Source organism: Micropterus dolomieu, linkage group LG01 (genome assembly GCF_021292245.1).
Source record: "Micropterus dolomieu isolate WLL.071019.BEF.003 ecotype Adirondacks linkage group LG01, ASM2129224v1, whole genome shotgun sequence".
Taxonomy (NCBI): Eukaryota; Metazoa; Chordata; class Actinopteri; order Centrarchiformes; family Centrarchidae; genus Micropterus; species Micropterus dolomieu.
In genome coordinates, this window is record NC_060150.1 from 49,083,749 (window position 1) to 49,090,129 (window position 6,381).

Genomic DNA, 6,381 nt, shown 5'->3' on the forward strand with positions numbered 1-6,381 from the left:
ACAGTGAACGCTTGTGAGCTATATTTGGTCCATGTTGATGTTGTACATGTGATTGTGTGACAACAAAGTTATTCTTTGTTTTAAGGGTGGGGGTGTTACGGCTGTATGTATTTCCCTGTGCTGTGTCCATGTTTTCTGTCTTTCAGTTCTGTTCTGGGAGTGCTCCAGCTAATTACCGAATAAGGTCCACCTGGCCTTTGAAGGCGGGCTTTAAAAGCTGCTGTGCAAGTGTCAGGAGGGGGGACCCTTCTTGATTTGGGACTGCTAGCTTTGCTGCCTCCCAGCTGGGGCATTTTTGTGTTGTGTTTTTGGTGTTGTTAATTTATTGTCTAGTTATGTTAATAAATTCCCTTGATTTGGTTGTTTTAAAGGTGTTTATTTGTGTTGAGTTTGGGTCAGTGTTGGGATGTTGTTCGTCCCATGTTGCCACCAAAGGGTGGGACGTAACAGCTATTTACGTCTGTTTCCTGTAAAAAACACAAAGCTAGGGAGAGATCTGTTGCAGATACTGATTGGCGTGTAGCCAGTAGTTGAATGTGGTTACGGCCCTACCACGTCATGCAGACCGATTACAGCTCCCAGTGAGTGAACACGGCAGCCTCCGAGACTGACAGAGGCCAATCGGAATCCTGGGAATGCAGGACGAAGGTGGTTTTCTTGCCGGTTTGGCTTTTGTCACTTGGAGTCCAGGTATTATCTCCCATCAATGACAGAGAGATAAATCTGACCCCAACAACTACAGACGTGTAAAAATTCAAGACTTGGGCCAGATAAGAAAGCTTGAACATTTTTATTATCAACAAAAACAGACACCAATTAGAATACAAAAGTTCCACCGGAGTGAGTCAGAGATCGGTGTAAAATAGAGCCCCATTCTGTTACCAGAACAGAGACCCGAGTCCACATGAAAACCATGTAACGACTGACTTTCACCTCCTTTTGGACCTCCTTTTATAGCTCTGTTTCTTGGCTTCACATCATCTCTTGGCTCTCTTTCCTACTGGGTCTGGGTCTAGGAAAGTCCCTGACTGCCTGCTCCTCCTCTCTGTGTCCTCTGCATGAACTCTGCTTGATCATGCCATTTCTTCCATAACCTGACTTATGTGGAATAAACTGGTGTTGTTTGTGCTCTGTGCTAGAAACAGGACATTCTTACTGTGATGGACTATATTGATGTATGTTTTGTTATACAATTTGCACAAAATCTGCTTCTATATTTTACTCTGCAGGTATTTTTGATGATATCTCACTGTGCTCCCTCCCTTTTCTCCCAAAGCACACGAACTTCCTCACACACACACACACACATGTGCCTGGGCAGTTAGATACAGAAAGCAGCACACACACTCAGAGCTGTAGAGTTTTAACACTGTGATCCTAACTTTACACTATAAAATAACACTTTAAATGATGACAATATAGACCACCTTTGCTCTAGTAATTAATGAGAACAATTTAGGCTATAATGCTGCAAAATAATTCACAACACTTCCTAAATGAACACAGTATCTTGAGTAAAAAACAAATCGGCTTCCTTCCAAAGCATCGCACTACTGACCACATTCATCACATCAAACAAAAAAATGGAAGAAATGTTTCTGTTTTGTGGACTTTAAAAAGGCATTTGATTCAATTTGGCGCGATGGACTGGATTATAGAATCCTCCAAAATGGTGTCGGAGGAAAGGTATGCCACACAATCAAATCCATGTACAGCATTAAAAAATGGTGACAAACACACTGATTTCTTTACCCAGAGGAGAGGCGTTTGCCAAGGCTGTAACATCTACTTAAACCAATTAGCATTGCAACTGGACCAATCGACAGCGCCAGGATGTTTTAAAAAAAACAAAAATGCCTCAAAAGACATCATTTCACTCTAGGTAATATTACCCTAAATCACACGATGAAATACACCTAGCTGGGCCTTCAAATCACAACATATGGGAACCTCTTTATGGCAGTGAATGCACTAAAAGAAAAGCTTCTACAGCTCTCAATGCAATTAAACAGAAACTCTTTCTATAATATAAGTATCCCAAATAAAATCTGGTGTAAAATATGACATATTAAGCTGACTGCGCGCTATGGAAGTGAAGTTTATGGGAGAAGCATTGCATTGCAGACCCTACATGCAGAATTCTGCAGAAACATCCTACACATTCAAAGAAAGTCTCCTACACATGCATGTAGGGCAGAATTAGGGCAGTTTCGACTGATAGATCCCCAAAAAAAGCGCTAAACTTTCTGATGCACCTCGGATCATGTCCCCAAGACTCCCTCCAATTTAAGACTCTTAAACTCAAAAGCTGAACCCAGAAAATAGTCCCTTATGCCAGCTAGTTCTAACAGATCCTGCAACATGTCACACACACCTTTCTCAAGCCAACACTGCTTTACAAACACCATCAGAGTGAACCAAATGATCACTCAAAGCAAAATACGTATGTGTGAGGGACCACAAGTGACTCAGCCAACTGTTGCACTTAACGTTCGCTGCAAGGCAGGTTACATGTGGTTCACTTTTACTTGTAGTTTATGTTCTATCTGTATTTGTTTTATTGTTTGTTTTTTTCATTTATAATGGTTAAATGTAATTGTCTCGATTGGAGTCATGTTTAAATGTAAACTTTGGCAACATGGTTTGACTGAAACATTCATGCCAATACAGCACCACAAATATACCATAATGTTTATATGTACAAAAGACATTCATTCAGTGTGGCAAACATGAAAGTCTGATAATTCCTGTCAAGAGTTGAACTGGTTGCAAAATAAGGAACTGAAACTGAACTTAAAGGTGAAGAGCAGCGTCAAACAGAAAAACAAGATCACACTGTACATGGATTGTAAAGAGTTGAGCAGTTCAGAGAAAATGAGAAGTGAAAGTGCAATTAAAATTGTAAACTCATTCGAGTAACCGCAAGTGTGCAGGTGGCCTGCCATAAACGCAGCAGCACTTCCTCATTTTGACATGAATTTATTACGATGCTTTTGCTTGAAAATGTATTATAATGGTCAAATGTATGGAAAGTAGTGAATATGATGGTTGTAGAATGTACTGAAGGTAAAGTTTTTAATAACAACAAGTGTGTATTGCTGGATTAATTTAGTTCATTTACTTACATGTGATTAGTCCTGCTTTGCTGTTAAAGAATGTGGCTTTATCATAATCTAACAACAAGAGAAAGCTCTGCAAAGTGTTTTACCTTTAACTGATTTAAGTTTGATCTCTTGCACATGAGAGACATTTTGCTCATAACAAGTATGATGCTTGAGTGGATCATTCGTTTATCTCTGCAGCACTTATCCATATAACCACTGGATGGCAATGTTTTGTTTAATGTACCATTGAAGTTTAAAGTATATCAGGGGTGCATGCGGAGGTGGTGTATGTTGTATGTTTTGTATGGTGTATGTTTTGGAAAACCAGCCAATTACAGGGTGACTGATCTTGGTCTGCTTAAATACACACCTGGGCAAACCAATCCCAGGAGGCTGCACCCTGCCTGTGCTGCCTATACTTAAGCTGCCGTTTTGGCCCCATAGATGCTCTTTTGCACGCTTCAAATTGCATGAGTAAGAGGGCTTAGCAGTAGTTAGTACTTAGTTGGAACCCGCCTGTCATCAGGTCCCCCTCCTGACCACATCTAGAGGAGGAACGCAGTACACTATTGGAGATAGTTTGATATTCAGTTCAATATTTTACTGTGAGTTATTAAAGCTAAGTTATGACTTGACAGTGTTTTCTGTCTCCTACTTATTTAGGCAGCGGCAAAGAAGTGAAAGAGAGAGACAGGGATTCAGGTCCGCTAGATAAGATTGTTATGGTTAATTTGTTTGCTCTTGATAATCGTGTGGTGAAAGTCTGATGTCGTGACAGCCCTGATGTCAACACAGTTGTTAGGAATTTGCCTCAGTGCAGCTGAAAAACAGACAAAACACACAAGTAGGAAGTAAATGCTGATTAAAATATGGCTGAATCCTGTTTGGTGCACAGAAGCATGAGCCTCATTTGCATTGTGTGTCAACTTGTTTTTGGTTATCCTTCACCACATGAAGGGAAGTGAGATCTTCAGTGGGTTCAGCATCATTCTCTGTCTTAGAGAGGTGTGTCAAGATTTGCTTGGCCAACAGGCATTTCATGGTTGATGTATACAAATGGGTATATTATTATATATTTTAATGCACTACACACATATCATAAGATGTACATACAGTGTAGAACATAGGTTATCAAAGTGGGAGGTGGGCCTACCAAGTGCTTTGAATCACTTCAGTCCTTCTGTACTGTACATCAGGAAACCGATTCAGCGTGTTTCCAAAGAGGACTTCCCTTTTTGTGATTAGTGAAAGGAAGCAGCTTAGTTTGTGATTGTGGCAGGTGTGAGCATACCACTGGACCCGGCAGCCTGTTATTTGTTATGACTGTATGCTCAAGGATCTCTCGTGGACGTGGTGATTCACAATATTTGTGAAACCTCTTTTATAGACTGCTCTGTTTTATGCCGTCATTGAGTGTTGACCCTTTTCACCCAGATGCTCAGAGAAGTCTTTGTGCACTCTGGAAATACAGCAGGAAGTGTTGCTGAAGGACTTTCTGGGTTCTTCAAAGATGGCCAGGTATATACTTTTCAGAAAATCAGATACTTATCACTGTCTAGTCCGAGCTGCAGACTGTTATAGAAAAAGTGACGAGACCGTGAAAGTGTTTGTGTAAAGAAAGAAGAGTCAGGGGGACAGGACACAATTGCATTAAAGCTTTAGTAGTAACTTAAACAAAACTGATTGTTTAAATCATTTAAACTTCATTTAAGTTCCAACATTCTGACCAAAACTCATTTAATTCAACCTGTTCAAGCCAACAGAGACATTATTTTAACACACACACACACACACACACACACACACACACACACTCGCCTTGTTTCCTGGATATGGAGTGGGGAGGAGCAGCACTGACCATGTGACCCAGACTCAAGAGAACAGGGCTGAGTTCAGTCAGTTCAGACTCCATTTAGAGTCCCAGAGCAGAAGGAGGAGAACTGAAAGCTGAGGCAGGGTGAGTGTTAATCCAACATTTTATTATGTTACTGTCAAAGTCTCTGAGGCAGTTTTCTCCCTGTGGACTGGAGAGGAAAGAAACCTTAGAGGAACTCAACAGCTGCGTGAGCTTCTTTTGCTTTTAGCTTACAGCCTCTCTTACCTCTCAGACTGACTGAATTCCAGAAGATGAGTGTTTATGTGCAGGACGAGGAGGACGGAGCAGAGTCCTCAGGATCCAGCTGTCTACTGTCTATAAAGAGTCACCGGTCCAGAACTCCTCCTCCAGACTTCAGTCCTGAACCTGGACCCTCAGACTCAAAGTAAGAGACTGTTTTTACTGTAAACTGACCTGATGGAAGATGATGCATTGAGGATGAAGACAAAATGTTCTGCTAACAGATTTATATTCCTGATGCAGAACTATTAGTGCAGATACTGTTTCAAACTAAGATGGATCTGATTTGATTTCTGGAGCAAAACACCTGAGAACCTCCATTTCAGAATTTACACTTCAAGAACATCTTCATATATTTTTGCCCTCACGTTGACGTCACTGTAAAGATTTAGAAGGATTCAGAATCTGCTTCTCATGTGTAAATCATTTTCTCATTCTGCAAGGACGTCACTTGGAGTTGAAAGTTGGTGGGGACAATTTTGATCATTAAACACTTCAGTTCCTGCATTCTGGTGAAAGTTTCTGCACCAATTTATGGTGGAAATGTTTTATTTATGTAAAAGTAAACACAAAATTCAGGTGACATTTTAAAATATACAGTATTAGTATAATATAAGTCAGTGCAGACAGACAGGAAAAGCAGTTAATTAGTGTTTCTGAGAGCAGGAGAGCTGAAATAAAAGGAACAATCATCTTCATTACTGACTGAAAGCTGAATTCAAACAGAAAAGTAACGACACTTTTACTCTGTGACCATCTGAGCTTCTACACAGTGTCGGACACATCTGGAGATTTTTCAACAACAAGCAACAAATCATTTTAGTTCTAAAGAAATGTCTTCACAGAGAGAGGAAGAGGAGTCCTGTTCCTGTGGAGGAGCAGCCGTCCTGCTGTGCTTTGTGTCAGGACGTCCTGAAGGATCCAGTCTCTACCAGCTGTGGACACTGGTTCTGCAGACGGTGCATCACCTCATACTGGGATCAGTCTGCTTCATCGGGACACTCCTCCTGTCCCCAGTGTGGAGACAGATCCAGAACCAGAGCTGGACTGCAGACAGCCAGTCAGAGCAGCTCTGTACAAAGTAAGACTGGACATCTGTCTGCTTCTTCAGATATTCTGATGTTGATGGTTTTTATATTAGTAATGAAAATAATCAGCACA

At 40.9% G+C, this 6,381-nt stretch overlaps 1 protein-coding gene across 1 annotated transcript in view; it reads left to right on the forward strand.

The window, feature by feature from the left end:
* The window catches only part of LOC123968066 (NACHT, LRR and PYD domains-containing protein 12-like), a 583,923-nt gene that overhangs the window by 57,362 nt on the left and 520,180 nt on the right, over window positions 1-6,381 (forward strand). The window lies entirely within an intron of this gene.